General features: G+C 39.9%; 1 long non-coding RNA gene across 1 annotated transcript; it reads right to left on the bottom strand.

The window, feature by feature from the left end:
- Nucleotides 1-3,363: 3,363 nt before the first annotated feature.
- Nucleotides 3,364-11,009, bottom strand: LOC124141153. The gene is made up of 2 exons (XR_006862015.2): nucleotides 10,886-11,009; nucleotides 3,364-3,466 (listed from the first exon to the last, which is right to left on the bottom strand). It is a non-coding gene; the product is annotated as an uncharacterized LOC124141153 (long non-coding RNA).
- Nucleotides 11,010-19,387: the final 8,378 nt, after the last annotated feature.

The following is a 19,387-nucleotide window of genomic DNA, read 5'->3' on the forward strand; positions in this document are numbered from 1 at the left end:
GTTCCTGTACTATTTGTTCTTATTTTTGTTTGTTGTTTAACACCTACCTCAGCAATATTTCAGCTGCATGACGGCGGTCCGTAAACAATCGCGATTGGACCATATAATGCAGTGACTGACATCATTAGCATCGATCTACGCATTTGGTTAACGATGACATACATCAACCAAGTCAGAGAGCCTGACAACCCGATCGTGTTAGTCGCCTTAGGGGTCCAGACTGGTTTCCTAAACCTGTACCGTTTTCCGTTTTCGACCTGGGATCGTTAGTAAAAATGTATCTGTATTTGCGAGTAAGTGATTAGGGTAGAGATAGGTACACTACTGCCTAAAAGTTCATTCCCCTGTACCACGCATGTGACACGGGTGCTCAACGGGTTCGCACACGGGTTGAGCACCCGTTGGACACGCGTGCCATGCCAGTAACACGGATCGGGTTTCAGTTGAATTTGACAAATATATCAAATGAACAGTGAGAAAAAACAAAACAGTGAGATGTGAATCTTGAGTTAATTAGCGGTCATTGACCTGTGTTCACCAGACCATAAACACAAGGTCGGCCCTTCAGTTGCTGGACTTTTATGGCATGAACCATTCCACGAGGGTCCAGTCTATCCATTGTTGCTAGCCGACACTTGAACAGTTAACCCCCGAGTTGACACGATTGTCGCGGGTTGGTAAATGTTCGCCATTAATGAAGTGAGTGAGTGAGTGAGTGAGTATGGTTTTACGCCGCTTTTAGCAATATTCCAGCAATATCACGGCGGGGGACACCAGAAATGGGCTTCACACATTGTACCCATGTCGGGAATCGAACCCGGGTCTTCGGCGTGACGAGCGAACGCTTTAACCACTAGGCTACCCGACCGCCCCCATTAATGAAGTGATTGTTTGAGGATTGCGGACATATTTGTTTTAAATGGGGCACTGATCTAAAGCAATTCCCCGGGACTGGTTGATGCCTTTGTTATTGTTTTTTTCCCGTGAGTACCCGGATGATATAGCAGAAATCTAGACTAGTTCACGACCTGTGCTACGCCATTCGGAAGCGCCTTTGTCACTTTTATTGATAGTGTAAGGGCGTATGGTCACATTGATCAACAAAATGAAATACATTTTTGGAAATAATAAGGAAATGTTGGTATCTCTGTGGGTAGCATCGGTAATGGTGACGAGTCTCTTGCTTGGAAACGATGCGATTTTCGTTGACACTATTTTGACTTGCAACACAAAGTAAATGTTTCACGTGAGCATTGCTTATTTTATCGTGTTTATATTTTTACAGCCAAAATGTGCAAAATTTTCACCTATATATATATATATATATATATATATATATATATATATATATATATATATATTCACTTATTCACTTATTATATTCAGTTATTTCATAAATTGACTGAAAAATATGTCAATCTGTATTGTTATGATAACGAATTCCAAACATTTTTTATGTTTCAAGAGACTGAAAATGTTAGTATTAAAGGTACATTTCTACATGTTTGGCTTCTAATTCTTATCTAAAGCCCTTTTGATCGTCTAAATCATTTAAATAAATGGACAGCATTTTCAGTCAAAATGAATGAAATATTAAACATTTTATAAATTGCCTGAGAGAATCACATTTTACAAATTGTTTGTAATATATACACGCTATATACACGCTTACAAAGGTAAAGACTTGTGAAAACAACGTGAATCGCGCATCGAAGAACTTCCAGAAACCATGGCGAAGGGGAACTGATCACTTAGTTTGTTTCAGGTGTTTCATATCGGTGTCAAGTCTAAAAGGTCAGCTGAGAAAGCCAGCGTGACAACTATTTTCATAATGTCCACGGTTCTTAAAAAAATACATTGAGTTAGATAACAATTAGCAACCAATCAACGTATTATCGGTTAACCCTTTGAACAAAGTATGTTGTTTTTACATCGGCACTTCACGCCATGATATGAGTGTATTCCCTTTGCTTTAGTAAACCTAGACATGTAAACACTTACTTTTGACATATCCACTGTGCATGATAACAGTGATTAATCAATCAACGTATTTTCTGTTAATCCTTTGATGGCTAGGAATTGTCCGTTGATTTACAAAAAAAGTAAATTAACTGTCAGGATCATTCATCTCTTGCTGGGCTGCCACGTGCATATTCCATAAAACACATTTCACCTCATTTCAAACCTGGATCTAGATTGAATAATTACCCCAGACACGAGAAATGCCAAATGGGAACCTTTATCACTAATTATACCTGTAATACATTCATTAACTGAGCAGCAAGTGAATTACGACAAATACTCAAGTGTAGAGTATACCAGAAAACGTGGATGGCAACAAGGTAGTAGTACAGTAATCTATTATCCACGCAATCCGAAATTCGAAAATGCTTTCACTGCACTGATGCTTTTTTAAAATATATGATTAAACTATAACCATCAGGGGTATTTCCAAATGACGACATCCGATGAGCTTCCGCCGTTCTTTTTGTCTGTTTGTTTTGGTTGAAGAAATTAATTAACATGCGCCTTATGTCGAAATCTTTATAGATCACAGGTAACCAATCAGCCCAGCTAACACGAAACTGTTATAAAAACATCCGTAAAACATATTACGAAACGTTCCGGAAATGTTTTAAAACACGTTTTCTTCACGTGATTTTGTATGGTTTTAGAAACATTTTCCGGAAACATTTGGTTATAACGTTTCAAAAATGTTGCAGAAATGCTTTTGAAAACGTTTTATTCATGTGATTTTGTATGGTTCCGGAAACGTTTAGTGAACCTTTTGCTGTGAACATTTGGCTATAACGTTTCTATAATGTTTTGAAAACGAACCAGAGTGTTGGTAAAGCTCAGAGTTTTGCTGCCATTGTTCAAAACGTACAACACCCACTCACTGTTAACAAGATACAAATAGTCAGGGACAGTACATCCTTCAGGCATGTACTGCAGAAAACACAATACCAATGACCAACATGGTAATCCATGCCATGTCTTCAACATTTAATCAACAAAGAACTTCAAGACTCATTTCTGTTGAGATTTTAATATTTTTAGAAACCTTTTACAACTTTCTAAATTATTGATTGTCAGAATCTTCTTTCTTTGGTTTTGCCTTGATTCACTTTTCAGAAACATAAAACAAATTCTGAAAAAATCTAAAACAGGTATTTCATATATATATAACAGTATCATGCATGACATTGAATACAAAAAGTGGTACACCAGGAACACCCCAACCCACTTTACGGTCAGTGGCTGGGTGGAGATACAAATCCAATTCTTAGCATTAATTTAAAGCCACAAAACCACCAAAAGATCTAGTAGCTCATGGTATTTAACAACCGTTTCTGCACTTACGTTTGCATCATTCACAGCCCCTGGTGTATTTGGTGTAGTCCTCAATGCACCTAACATTTCCGTGTGTATCTCCTGGAATGCTGTTGTATCCTTTTGCCACTGGCTGCAGCGAAAACAAAAATGTTCCACATTATAACAAAGTTATAACTTGAACTATATTCAATAAGCATTATATTGTTAATCCAAAGATGAAATATATTATGTAGGTTCATCACATTATTTTAATTCTGGAAACCCATTTATCCAGGAACGGTCCATGCTGTGGCCAGTTTCGGTCACATATATTTCCAATTTTCATCTTTGCTGATTTAATTGGGACCATCAGTGGTCCACACTAATTAATAATTATAAGAAGAATAAATGAAAAATATTGTTTCGAAATCTCGAAATTGGAACTATGTCGCCCATGGGCCTGCCAATGTACACACAGGCTGACATGGGCTATGAATACTAAAGTGCCCTCTTGCAAACGTCCTTTGTGAATGTTTTGAAAGGTCTTCATTGGTGATATGAATTTAATTACGAGTTTCCGGTTGTCGTATGATCACATTCTCTACTTTAGTCCCGTCACATCTATCTTTAACTGTTGTGCGTGTGTGTGACAGGTACAGTTGGCAAGACATAAAACATGTTCTCTACAGTATTCTAATATCAAGAGGTGTGCAACTCCATGCGCAGCTACATATATTTTCATGATTGTTTACACAGGGCGTTTATGCATTGTGAACATCATTTCAATGCCACATTTAATAATGCGACTATTACTAACAATAGATAGCAACGACAGATCATGTTTGAAAATAACTTGGTATCAAACAAACCGTGACATTAACATAACGAGGCCGTGAGAAACACCTGGTTGTATTCGCCAACTTAAGTACAACAGTGTCCCTCTGTATTTCTACACACTATGATATGCCACAAGCTGACCTCTGGAATGCGCTATACGCTACACGCTACACTGCATTCAACACGGGTAAAAGTCATTCATTGCTGATGTGGATTTGATGATTGTTCAAATACATAAGGGAATATAATTTCCGCATATGTACATTGAAGTTTTCACTTCGATCACTGCGTATTGTGCAGGTTGGTGTCTGGTGCAGTTGTTAGGCTTTCAGGAATGTTATTGTCTAACCCCCTCAGCCACCGAGGCTTCCACAAAAATGAAAATCCGACAACTGGTAGTGTAGGGGCGCGTTGTAAGCAACTAATCGCTTAGAGAAAGCAAATTAATCGCTGCAACAGTTCGAAGCGCATGCGCACTCTACCAAAATGGCGGCGCAACTACCGCTTGGTTGCCCTGACGTAGAAGAACTTATTAACAGAGGCTCGATGATGAGCTGATGAAATTTATGACTACTTTGAAGATGTGGAGCAGGCTTAGGATGATGGGGTGTTAGCTCCCTTTGCTCATTTCCTCGTTGATCCAATCAAGAATTTCTTGTTCCGCTGTCAAAGTCAGCCGCCATTTTGGTTTGAGAACGAAGCGACCTCAAATAGTTCATGATCAATTAGATTTTTTATTGTGTAAACAAATCAGTCAAGTTTGTAACAATAGATGAATAAGTTGATTAATTTGGACCGCAGTTACCGATTAACAACTTAAGACATAGAGACAGGGAAGTGATATATAACCAAAGTGATGGGACGCCCTGTTGGGACGATGGACATTTAGAACGATGGAGTAAATGACAGTAACTAACTTGAACATTTCCCAGTAATATTTTAGAATACATCAATACCCATAACAGTCCGAGAGACAGCTTCCAGCCATATTGTATCTATCGATTTTGACATGTCTAAGAATAAACTCACTTTGTGGCACTTGGCAAGATTTAGGTTTGACAGCAAAAATGCTGGTGGATTTCAGAGAGAGATTTGATTTGTTACCTATACATTATTACATTGAGCGAAAATTTCTTCAAAGTCAACAGTTTGTTCAATAGTACCAAAATAAGTTTGTTAAAAATCTATCAACGTTTTCTCATATTGAACACAATATTTGCACTGTATTGCTGCAAATAATCTAGCCTGCTGCCCATGTAACTTAAACATATCTATGTATGATCTTCATATGCCACGATCTGTGACCAGAAAAGCAAATAAAGTTATGTCCTATGACCTCTATTGTCCCTGCTGAGGCTATCATAATGTTCAATTTCTGCCACGTCACGCGTGAATAAGCGTTATACTTCTGTTGATAAACCACACTGACAAATTAAGCAAATACCAGTATATAGTTAGTGTGGGCACATATCTAGCTTGTATATATTTTGTCAATATGAAGCATTCTAGATAATTGTGGATACACTGGGCTACACATACAGAACAAAACCCCATGACCGATGAATTGCTGCCTTGAAATGCAACAAGGAAGAATCTCGTTTACTTCCAGGTTATCATAATCGCCGTTTACTTCTACTACATGCATGGTTGGGGGCAAGATCAAAGTCGCCGCCCAACATTAATTAGACAGGGTTGTCCGTTTTGCTTTGAACCACCACCCCACCCTGTCGGTAGGAGTTATCTTATCGGTGTGCAAATAATTGTGTCCAGTTTACCACGGGGTTTGAAGCGGTGTCAGTGTCAAATTATTTTGTGATAGTGAAAAAATACGTTGTATACCGTATATTTTTGGTTACTAACTATCCTCTTATTTGCCAAAAGAACATAACAAAACCCCATGTCTGATAAATTGGTGCCTTGATATGCAACAAGAAAGAAACGGATATTACCAACAGAAAATCAGCTAACTGGAAGATCCACTGGCTGCTACATTCCTTATATAGGCTAAACGGTCCTGTTTGTGTGCACTAGACATAACATCCGAAGATTAATAAAGTCAATTTTAAGGCTGTACAGGCCATGGAACCGAAAGATAATATGTCCAGAACGCATATGTTGTGTATAAGAGGATGTCTATGCTAGAACGTTAGATCATGAGGGCGAAACATTAAGTAGATACACGAGAGTTGGGACACTGATTGTGTAACACCAACCATGCGGTCACATAAAGCATCATGAGAACTGGTGACCCAATATGCAAGTTTTACACGCATTCACACACGGAAGCAAATTATACACTGGCCAAAAAAAGAAATGGATAACAGAATAATCAGTGTTTCATTACATGTTTAATGAAATAGGATTACACAATAAATAATGAAGATACAACAACCACATTTACACAGGATGAGGCACATGTTTCTTACACTCAAAACAGTCTTTTAAAGTTCTAAGGGACGTCTGTGTCTGTGATGGTACTGTGCCAAAGTCAGTACCGGGTGTTACCACCACAATCATCGATCACAGCTCTGCACCGCCTGGGCGTGGACTGTATGAGTCGTCGAATCTGGCGTTGTGGAATCCTTCTCCACTCATCTTGCAATGCATGGTTCAGCTGTTGAAGCGTCTGTGGTTGAGGCTGTCGGCGTCGTACACGTCTGTCTAGCAGATCCCACAAATGTTCAATGGGGTTTAGATCAGGCGATTTGGAGGGTCATGGCCGCACAGTAACATTGTTGTGGGCAAGATAATCCATGGTAACACGTGCAGTATGCGGTCTTGCGTTGTCTTGCTGGAAAATCTCTCTTCTGACGTCAATGGCGGGGATAGGGTGACGTTGAAGAATTTAATCACGGTAGCGTACAGCAGTTAAATTTCCCTGCATGTGCACTAGATCTCTCCTACCATTCACGGATATGTCTTCCCACATTATGACACTTCCACCGCCGTATCGGTCGACTTCATGAATACAGTGTCGAGTGTAGCATTCATTTCTCCGTCTGCAGACACGCATCCTACCATCATGGCGATACAGCATGAACCGCGACTCATCACTGAACCATATCCTTCTCCAGTGCACTAGGGTCCATGGTCGAACATTTCTGCTCCATTGCAGACGTGCACGACGATGATGTTGCCGCAGAACGGGCGCAGTATATGGTCTCATTGGCCGTATCCCATGCTGTCTTAGACGCTTTCTGATGGTGTGCGCTGAGACTCTACGAAGACCAGGAACATTGTTAGCTGTGTATGCTGCACTGATTGTCCGGTTGCAACACCCGGATGAAGCGGTCCTGCGCCGCAGTTGTGACCCTGGGTCTTCCACTTCTCGGTCGATCTCTTGTCGAGTTGTGGAGTCTATAGCGCTGCCACAGACGAGAAATTGTACCCTGCCTCACGCTACAGTGCCTGGCTACTGATGTCTGACCTTCACCAGCTTCCAGACGTCTAATGGCTCTGTTTCTACAGTCTTCATTCAGTCTTGGCATCACGAGAGTCACGTATACAGAACATCGGAGAGTGATTCGCAGCAGGACTGCCAAATTTGTTATACCCATCGGTATAAAGGTTAAGTAGCCGTATTTGCACGTGCAGCATGCTTACAGCTTTTTCTCCATGCAATTTCTCTCAGTTTGGTTTCAAGATGCTGTATTTTGGCGACAAGTCACCAAATGTTGTGTTCGGGTGCAATAAATTAGTGTTAGGTCAATATTCACAGTTAGAAATGGCATTTATATTGAGTTCAAGCCTTCATCTTTTATAACAGTCAAGTTTGAAAAACAGATTTCAGCTATGCGTTTCGTCTTTTGGCCAGTATAGTTAATGTGGTATAGTTTTAATTAATCTGAACACATGTATAGCAACAGTAAGCAAATTAACAAGTCCATGGAAAATGCTTTGTTGCACGTTAATGTCTGTTGTTTTCACTTTGTCACAATATATCATAACTGAGTAAGAGAAGGTTTAGGATTCCTTTTGAAAGTACTAAAATAACAACTGTTGTTTACCGAACAGAGAGTTTTTTATGATAAAAAACATTGACTATTAAATTCTTCTCTCATTTTCCAATGCAGTTCACGTCAAATTTCTTCTCTTTCAATTGTTAAGGTAATGAGCCTGTTGAATGTTACCTACAGGTTCAGCCATTTCCAATTTCCTCCACTAGTTACTAGAAACTATTTCCCTTCTACCTCAATCCCACCTTTCATGCACTCAAAATGTAAAACATATACTTAGTGAGATCTTTATATAATTCATACAATAAACTAATGTTCATACATGAAGATATTGATGGGTGTAGGGAACAGTCCCTTTGAATATTTATGATTTAACACACACAGTTATGTACAATTTGACAAATTATAATAATATGAATATCAAAATTCATTACCACTTGTCACCAATTGGAAGTTGTCACAGATATTATATTTTTATCATATAATGGGTTGGTTTCTCGGCAGGATAAAGCCAACGGATAAAAACGATATCCGTTGGGGTCATACGCGGATAGAGATGCGAATATAAAAGGTCAAGTAGGGACTACTTTCAGTGTTTATAAACAAACATGGCGTCGCCCTCGTCATTCGGCGATCGAGTCAGAATTAACCATCGGGAATCTGGATAAACTACAGGGATAATTGCTATCATTATCAAACAACAGTCTAATATACTGAAAATCTGTGTCTAACTGTGACGTAGCTAAGGCATTTTATAAGTTTGGGCAACTTTAGAGATATAAATTTCGAAACAATTTTGCGAGGGCACGAGGCCTAGCCAAGCGGGACCAGTAGCCATATATCTGTGCTTGTAGACCTCTGCGGCTTGAAACCTTCTCCACAAATTAAAATAGTTGGATTTGGCCGAAATATGTTTGAATTGTTACCTTGTTTCGTTTTGGCGCTGTGTGTACATCTGACTGCACTGCTTAACGTTATGACAGGACAGGCCGACTGTCAACAACGTCTGACCGTGGCCGTGTGACGTCTCATAGACTAGGGTTAGAGTAGCTTCCCTTTGACAAAGGGCAGTTACTCTAGCGGACAGACCGATGGATTGCCGCGAAAGACAATTAAAAACAACTGTTGTTTTGCGTATATGTTGCTTCGTCACTGTATAAGAAACAGCTTTCAGTTCGAACTATATTGGCTACTGTCACTGTCCGACTGACACACCACTTACCCTGTGACGTAATTAATATCAATGCGCGCATTCCAGGAAAACTCGCAATGTTTCGGTAATGTAAGTGAGAGAGGGAAAGCGATTTTTAAGAATAGATTTAAATAATGACATTATATGATAAAGAGGTTATCACGCATGTGTGTTTGGGGATGGTAAATATCCTGTATTAGGAATAAACACTAATGAGTATGTATTTAGCTCGCCAAGGCTCGCTAAATACAATGTTTATTCCTAATGCAGGATATTTACCATCCCCAAACACACTCGCGTGATAACCTCTATATATCATATTTTATTATGTTATGTTATGTTATGGAATGTTATGGTATGGTACGGTATGGTATGGTATGGTATGGTATGGTATGGTATGGTATGGTATGTTATGTTATGTTATGTTATGTTATGTTATGGTATGGTATGGTATGGTATGGTATGGTATGGTATGGTTAGTTTTATAGGTATATATTTTGACTATAAATTATAAATCATTTATATATCTATGTAAATACGGCTAGATTAAATATAATACTAGAAACTATGGCTTGTGTAACAGAGGGAGAAAGTTTCAAATAAAGATAAGATTAAGGCCTAATATAATAGTAATGTATAGCTTTGTTAGATGTAAAGCATAGCAGGATATAGTAATGTAAACAGTTAGGCTGTTTTTTAGCATGAGGGACCTGCTAAATAAAGGAAAACGAAAGTGAAGCCTATCCTTAACATTGCGCTTGTACAAGAAACATATTCCCGAGCAAAAGTAATAAAGCATTAAGAAACCTGACAGACACTTTTGGCGTTCAATCCGCAATCTGTAAGTTTGTTCACAGTTTCAGTTTATTTCTCTGGAAAAAAACCACCAACGGTGGTACACAGGGACAGGACGTCGATCTTTCTGAAGCGTTGTTTTCACACAACAGCCGATAATCCCCCAGCTTACTCTGCTATACTCGCCCTATTTCGCGTGAGAAGTTTCTCCTCTATTGACCTACTGCAAGAGTAGGCTTCCTTCCCGGGAATACTCCTGCCTTCTGGCTTCAAACGACCGAGGCATTTTTTTTTTGTTATCTAGGTTTACATACATTTACATAATTTACACACGCACGCATGCATACATAAATACACACCCATGATTTACATACATACATCCATGTAATGGTACATACAGCCATACATACCATGCACACATACAGCCATGTTATCACACGTACATACTGAATAGGTAGAACGCGGGTGTATTGATCTGTTGTCTTAATCACTGGCCCATCAAGAGTGTCAGTGAGAGAGAGAGAGAGAATATTGTTTATGAAAGTGTCACATGTTATATACACTTCGTGATAAGATATATACAAAACAGTGAAATATAACATCCGGCCAAATATGACCTACGAGACACTATAAAACGTAAAACTATTCAGTTGAAACAGAATAAAAAAATGTAGCACACGTACACATACCTACGTGAAGCAACTTTTCAGCCACACGGAGGCGCGTATTCATACTAAACATACACCGCACATATACATACATCCATAGACACATAAACATAAATACATACCTCGTGATGCAGGCGCGGAGCACGGCCGGCCGTGGGCGGCTTCAATGAGGAGCGCACCAGTATGCCAGAATACAGGGCAACTGACTTCGAAAGTCCTAAGTTAAAAAGTGCGCTCCCCCTTGACTCCCCCCACCGCGTTGCGCCGTCCCCGCTCCCCGAGTGCGTGCGTGCGTGCGTGCGTGCACACACACACACACACACACACACACACACACACACACACCACACCACACCACACCACACCACACCACACCACACCACACCACACCACACACCACACACACACATCACGTCATACATACATACATACATACATACATACATACATACATACATACATACATACATACATACATACATACATACATACATACACACTTGGCTTAAAAATGAAATTGCCTTCTGTTGTAAATTGATTTGGCTAAAATACATTGGAGCGATTCTTCGTTCATAATAAAAATAAATTTTTCTAAACTACTCATATAATGAAATGCTTTATCTACTGAAGTTGCTTCTTTAGCTAAGTTGTATCTTAAATCATCATAAAATGGACATTCTATTAAAAAGTGACATTCATCTTCAACATAATTTACATGATCATTTATAGGATTGGCGTGACAATATTTACAAGTCCTATCCAACAGTGGGGTAGGTGGCTTGGCGTAGCGGCCGGTCTCAACATGTAAAGGTAAAATACCACATCGAAACGATGCTAAAAGTCTCCGATGATCTCTAAAACGTACATGACATAAATAAGGCTCAGCAGTAGGTAATGATTTGTACATTCTGTATGTGCGTAATTTATTGCCATTTGGATTATTCTTGTCATTCCAAAGCGCAGTATACCACATATCACAATCTTCAGCAGTTAAGAAACACTTTACACGGTCAACACACTGTTTAATGCTGTATCCACAATGAAGTAAATATGACAAATTATAGTGAGCTAAAATATTTAGTGAGCTAAAATGTCAGTCAGCATGTATCAAATCTTTATAAGCGGTGAGATTGTGATAACTGTCACACCTGACTTATTTGTCTGAATGGCACGTCTGAAAACAAGGGGTGAACCGTTACACAGTAACTCGGGGTAACGGGTGCTATAGAATCAAAGTACCGGCGTGCTACATCTATACGATACATATATGTTACGATGATGTGTTATTCCTTAATCAGTACTTAAAAGTAAACACATGTTAACGATAATAATGATAGAGAGATAGATAAACACAGGTCGGGTTAGTATTATTTCCTTGGTTAATTATAAGTTGATTTTTAAACGCTTTTTCATGATGAAAGAAATGATGGTGCAAACAAAACTCGCATTTAACACTATAACCGTGATGCAATCGCGTTGCGCAATACAATCCACAAAGAACACTATATAGGGCGCGTTTTTACTATTTATTCCTTACTTGATATCAATAATTCATTTATGGATACCAAAGAAAGAATTTATATCACAAATTTGTTATTATATCATGAAATGCTTACTGATATCGCAAATTAATCTGTAGACATCAATAACTGAATCCATTATACCAAATAGTGTACTTTATCATAAAAAAAATCGAATATGGTACAGTATCTATAGCCTTCGTCTCCGTGACCTTATGCCCATTTTTTAATAGAACGTGCAGATAGCTACAGTATCGTATCGTAAAACACAATTGACAAATACTCTAAAACACATGATAAGTAAACTATTAATGTGCATTGAAAAAATATATATTGTAAATGCCAAAATGATGTATCAAAGATCAAGTAGAAGATATATTGACAGTAGCGCTAGGTGACCAACGGGTTGCGTAACGCGTTGCCCATGTGTGTAAGGGGAATGAACTTCTAGGCAGTAGTGTATATATGTTTTTAAAATCCTTTATGATTTGTACCTAATTTGAGATAATATAGAAGTGCGCTGTAAATTGTACTGCACATTGACAGGGTTTCTAACGGTTGATCCGTAGTCCCCAGTGGTGACTTATAGAGCTGGTGATGGCAAACAATGAACTGATGAGGGGATACCTTCAAATAATAAGCTGTAACATGTTCAAGAACTTTCTGAGATTATTAAGACAATTTGACATCCAAATATTTTTTAATTCCCACAGCAACTCCAGGCGCAATGTTGCAGAAAGAAGTGAATTATATAAAAACTACCGCGAATATTAAATATGTTAAATTGAAATAAACTATTACATTTTTCTCGACCCTGTCACCCGATGATGATGATGATCATCATCATCACAAATCGCTTTAGTATTGTTGGAATGTACAGCGTATACACCACACAGCCGCTCCTGTCATTGGGAGCTACCCTTGACTAAATGGAACGTGTGACTTAGTCTATTTATGTCATCAAGGACGGTGTACGTTGCTCACAATATCAATCACTGGTTTCTCTGGTCTAGACTGCATTCGTATAATTAAGCATGGCTTATGTACATGTGAACAACGCGCTTCATCCCACATGGTAGAGAACTTAGTATATATGGGCTTAACGCTTATCAACAAGCGCTAGAAAAAACACTAATTGATGATATCTATATCTACATTATTGCGTGAAATAAAATGTGTAAAGACATTATTGCGTAAAGTAAAATGAATAAACACATTATTTAGTGGAATAATATGAAAATACATGTCTGTGAAATAAAATGAATGAATGCATGTGTGAAACAAAATTAATAAATACATAAATGTGTGAAATGATATACACAGTTCCGGGACTTCCCGTGTTTTGACTCACGCGGAATTACGCTCATGGGCCGCAAATCGTAAAAATATTTCCGTATGTCAAATCTTAATGTACGTTCAACAGTAAGTGCAAGTTCCAGTTTTGCATTCTATGAAGTTATTTCCTGTTCAAACGTAACATCCATGCATTATATTTTCTGAGTTAAAGCAACGTAACAGTTTCTGATATTTTTCAGCGAAGGGCGTCCCCTATTTAGGTAAGATAGCGTAAGCTTCCGCAATTAACACCTGGGCTTAAGGTCGGATAATATTTTTAAATGAGAAACTGCTATTTTCCGAAATTAGGCCCGGGGCTTAAATACGGGAAGTCCTGGCATGTATGATTTACGGTATTTCTGTGTGACTCTCAACATGTGAATAAATACATTATCCCAACACATATTCTCTGTTTACCCTACGAATCTTGGCCCTTTTCCTACGGTTAACAAAATATACGTGACACCGTTTGCTCTCAGGGATTATCTCGCTACGCTATTCAGGAACCTTGAAACAGTAGGTGCTAGGTAAGAGAGAAGACCCCCTCCAATTTGATCCTCGTCACACGGTCACGGACTCTGTGCTGGTATGATCAAGGGGAACTAACTCTAGTTATGTAAAGACGCGTTACCGATTCATAAGGATCGATGCTTCCTGAGTGTTAGTGTTGTACGAGTTTTTTTTAAAGATGAGGTGAGGTGATATTGGGTTTTACGTCGCGTTCAGAAATATTGCACTTATACATTGTATATCGACGTGCATGCAGGGGTGTGTGTGGCTGCTTGTACTAGTCCGGACTGATGCCGATTTATAGTGCTAGCTCACTGAGATACCATGCCGTAGTTTTACATGAATACCCCACTCCGACACAGTATACTGACTCCGAGCCGACCAGTCCTTGTTTTAGCCCCTTCATGCCGAGCGCCAGACAGGGTAACAACAAGTACCATCTTTTAACGTCTTTTGGTATGACGCGGCCGGGGATGGAACCCCGAACCTCCCACTCTCCTGGCGGACGCTCTACCACTGGACCACTGAGACGGTCAGTTTTTTTTTAAAGAAATCAGGCAAGTGGGTATGAAACAATTCCTTCTTTGATGCAAAAAGGCCAAGATGTTAAAGATTTGCACTATTTTATATGTATATCCGCGGTCTATAATAATCCAGCTATATTACAGCGACGTCAAAACGTGTGAGCCTGGGCCACCCAAACCTGTGGTTAATAGCATGAGCAAAGATCCATGTCAACGGGATGCGGTTCCAAACAATCACCCAGGTAACACATTATATTCACTCAATCATTTTTCCACCAGTCCTTACTAAGGAACTGCGGAGTCAGTGATCTTAGTTTTTGACTTACCCGCGAAACGTGAACTTTTCCAATGTAGTTGTACTCTCAATGTGCCTACGGGGCGGTCGGGTAGCCTTGTGGTTAAAGCGTTCGCTCCTCACGCCGAAGACCCGTGTTCGATTCCCGACATGGGTACAATGTGTGAAGCCCATTTCTGGTGTCCCCCGCCCTGATATTGCTGGAATATTGCTAAAAGCGGCGTAAAACAATACTCACTCCCAATGTGCTTACACATCAAACAAGTTCAATATTTTTGCCACAACAGGGAGTAATAACATAACCCAAATATGGACAAAGAATAAATTTATTAAATAAAGTTAAGAAGTATACTGATAATGACTTAACAACTTACGTACTTACATCCATTCAACTAGCGTCCACTATCTATCCCCCTTCACACTCTTCACACTCTTTACACTCTTCACATACTTCACACACACTGTCACTCTAACATACACTTTCCAAATACTTAAGGTTACTCAACCCTACTAACAAATACACTAATATTGTACTAATACTCTCCTAAATCCCTACTAATACATTGATACATCATTGCATCAACATCAGAACATTAATACATCACAACATCAATACCTTAATGCATCAATACTTCAGTACATCGATACATGCATGTCAACAATCAATTATCTCACATAACACATTATTATGTAGACAATATGTACAAAGTCATTTTCTTCAAGTCTCCCTCAACATTATCGCACTGTACACTGTACATCGTTTATGAACCTCACACATGTCTCATCCAGTTCAGATGTTATCATATGCTTGGGGTCGCCCTGGGGTCAGGATTCATAAAATGATTGTCCCTGCCCCCTCATATTCCGCGCAGGTGCCCCTCTGGATCCTGGACAGCCACGAGTTTGGAAAAAAACACACTCCAAAACCGAAACCGTCGAACCAAGGACAAAATTCTCATAGAATTATCACAGAATTTTAGTTGACAGTCTTCCTAAATACCCTTTCACACAGCTCATACAACAAAAGACGTTCATTCCTCTCCCAAGCAATCTTACATGCCATCTTTAAAGCACACATTTTCACACAGTCCAGCCACACTCTAATACATTCAGTCAAACCAACTTAGAGAAATATATACCATGTGATCTGGACAGTATTTGCAACAAAAAACGTGAGAGGTTGGAGATGTTAAGTGACAGTGGTTCTCTCTATATGTTGTACGTGCATTTGGGATGGAGGCACAATGATACCAAACCAGCAAGGGACACAATTATATTACGAGAGGTGATTGATAAGTTCTGAGTCTCACACAGAAAGATTTGACCTGAATACATATAAACGATTAATTTTTCATCGGTCGAGTCGAAGTCGAACTTTTTTCATGTTTGGGAACAGGTGAAAGTCTGAGGGGCCCAGGTCAGGGGAGTAAGGAGGGTGCTAAAGGAGTCCCAAGCCACATTCGTGGATTGTAGCCACAGTGCTGGCGCATTGTTCCTTGTGGAAGAACCCACGTTCCCGTTTCCCGTGTCTCTTTGTCTTCATCCCGTAATTGTCTCAAAAGTGCAGCCTAATTTTCTCAAAATTTATTGCAAATGTTTCTGTGATGATACAATGTACTCTATCCTGGCAAATGCCTACTGTACTAGCTATATGACGCCGAGTCATTCATCTGTCGGTCATCGCCATATTTAGATTCTCTGGATAATTTCTGGTGTTGCTGACGTCACAGGCCTTCCGGGATAGGGGTCGTCTTCATGGCTCTCCCTGCAACGCTTAAGCTTATCAATCAACCCTCTTTCATATATTAGATTAAAAGTAAAAGATGTGACGTAAACTGGATTTAGATTTGGAATATTTGGGAAAGTCATCTCTCTTGTCATACATGAATATTTCCTGTCACTCTGAATCTTTATGCATAGATCTAAATATGAGTGAGTGAGTGAGTTGGGTTTAACGCCGCTTTTAACAGTATTCCAGTTATATCGCGTGTCAGCTTAATGTGGGAGGAAAGCCCGAAATGATGCAGGTCTCAGACGTTTACCACTTCGGTGAAACCCTAGAGCACGTGTATGGTGCTGACAAACCTAGAAACATAATCGGGGCGAACCGGGATTCGAACCCACAATCATAGGTTTCTGGCGTGCCCAAGGGACGCAACTCTGCACAGCGAATCGCGGCGCCTCAGACGACTGGGCCACCCGTGCCCCCAGATCTATATATGAAACAGAGGAGGCGGTCTCACTGGTCTCCTCTATTTCAAGTTCAGGTGGGTAAATCAGTGGAAGGGAGTTGGCCATTTGATGGATATTGAATGATATGAGATCATTTATATGCCCGAAGCTTAAGTTAAACATCGTGGCGGAAATGCCTTGTTTTGACTTTGCCAATCCGAGCAGAAATTACGATCATATGCATAAAGAAACAGATCAGCAAGAAGGGGAGCTCAGTTTGTGCTCATGGGGATGTCTACTTCTTGCCTTAATGTCTCACCCCAAAAGTTTACATAGATGTTATCGGGGAGGAAAACGTCAAGCGTTTCACACACTGTTTTCTCTGTAACCTTCAGATGACATATGCTTTCATTTTTTGGACAACTTTCCCTCAACCTCTGGGGCACGGCTGGTCCAGTCGTCTAAGGCGCCGCGATTCGCTGTGCAGATTTGCGTCCCTTGGCACGCCAGAAACCTATGATTGTGGGTTCGAATCCCGGTTCGCCCTGATTATGTTTCTAGGTTTGTCAGCACCATACCCGTGCTCGTGGTATTCACCGAAATGGTAAACGTCTTAGACCTGCATCACTTTGGGCTTTCCTCCCACATTAAGCTGACACGCCGCGATATAACTTGAATACTGTTAAAAGCCCTCATTAAACCCAACTGACTGACTCACTCCCTTAACCTCTGAAGATAGATATGTAATGGTCACTACATTTTGTAACAAAAGCATGATGGATTAAGGAATGAAGTGTTCCCTCAAGTTTGCCATATGGGATACTGGTGTATAAAAAACCCCCAATGTGTTGACAGAATTAAACTTGGCTCTTTTCGGGTATTCTAACAAATTCAAGCAAATCTTTGAGTTATTAAAACTCCACATGGGTTTAATCCCACCTGTTCTTAATTACTTTCAGTGAATATAAAGAAGTCCTTCCTTGATTGTATTAAGGAATATGGTTAATCTTTGAAGAGGGTGCACGGGTGGCCCAGTCGTCTAAGGCGCCGCGATACGCTGTGCAGAATGGCGTCCCTTGGCACGCCAGAAACCTATGATTGTGGGTTCGAATCCCGGTTCGCCCTGATTATGTTTCTAGGTTTGTCAGCACCATACCCGTGCTCGTGGTTTTCACCGAAGTGGTAAACGTCTTAGATCTGCATCACTTTGGGCTTTCCTCCCACATTAAGCTGACACGCCGCGATATAACTTGAATACTGTTAAAAGCCCTCATTAAACCCAACTGACTGACTCACTCCCTTAACCTCTGAAGATAGATATGTAATGGTCACTACATTTTGTAACAAAAGCATGATGGATTAAGGAATGAAGTGTTCCCTCAAGTTTGCCATATGGGATACTGGTGTATAAAAAACCCCCAATGTGTTGACAGAATTAAACTTGGCTCTTTTCGGGTATTCTAACAAATTCAAGCAAATCTTTGAGTTATTAAAACTCCACATGGGTTTAATCCCACCTGTTCTTAATTACTTTCAGTGAATATAAAGAAGTCCTTCCTTGATTGTATTAAGGAATATGGTTAATCTTTGAAGAGGGTGCACGGGTGGCCCAGTCGTCTAAGGCGCCGCGATACGCTGTGCAGAATGGCGTCCCTTGGGCACGCCAGAAACCCATGACTGTGGGTTCGAATCCCGGTTCGCCCCAAAACCTTTTGAAAGCCCTTAGGCTACTAAGACCTTGGATGAGAGTGCCTACACGGTGTACGCCGGGTTGGGTACTTCTTGAATGCCGTACCTTGTAGCCCCGAGAGACTCAAACCGGTGTTAAACTCAAATATATATACAGTATATTTCCATTGTATTATGGGCCGGTGGCCTGAAGTACCCAATAAATTTGTCTGTCTTGTCTGTCTTAACTCAATCAGAATCATACACTCCAATCTTTAACCGTCCTCATATGGGAAAATGAATATGCATACAACTTACATAAGCGTTTTTAATTAGTACTAGTCGCATAGCAACTGTTACAGAGCGGCGTTGAAGCGATTTCACTCACTCACTTGTGAAGAGTGTTTTGTGATCAGAAAATATTCCATCTATTCCAAATGTTATGATGTGGAGGAAGAACCGAACCGATGGGGGTCTCAGACATTTAGCACTTTGGTGAAAGCTCAGACATGGTGTGGTGGTGACAAACATAATCGGGGGGGATCTGGGACTCGAACCCACGATGATGCATCAGTGCTATGAAACAGAAACACAGATACA

Source organism: Haliotis rufescens, unplaced genomic scaffold (assembly GCF_023055435.1).
Source record: "Haliotis rufescens isolate VD_foot unplaced genomic scaffold, xgHalRufe1.0.p SCAF_11, whole genome shotgun sequence".
NCBI classification, from domain to species: Eukaryota; Metazoa; Mollusca; class Gastropoda; order Lepetellida; family Haliotidae; genus Haliotis; species Haliotis rufescens.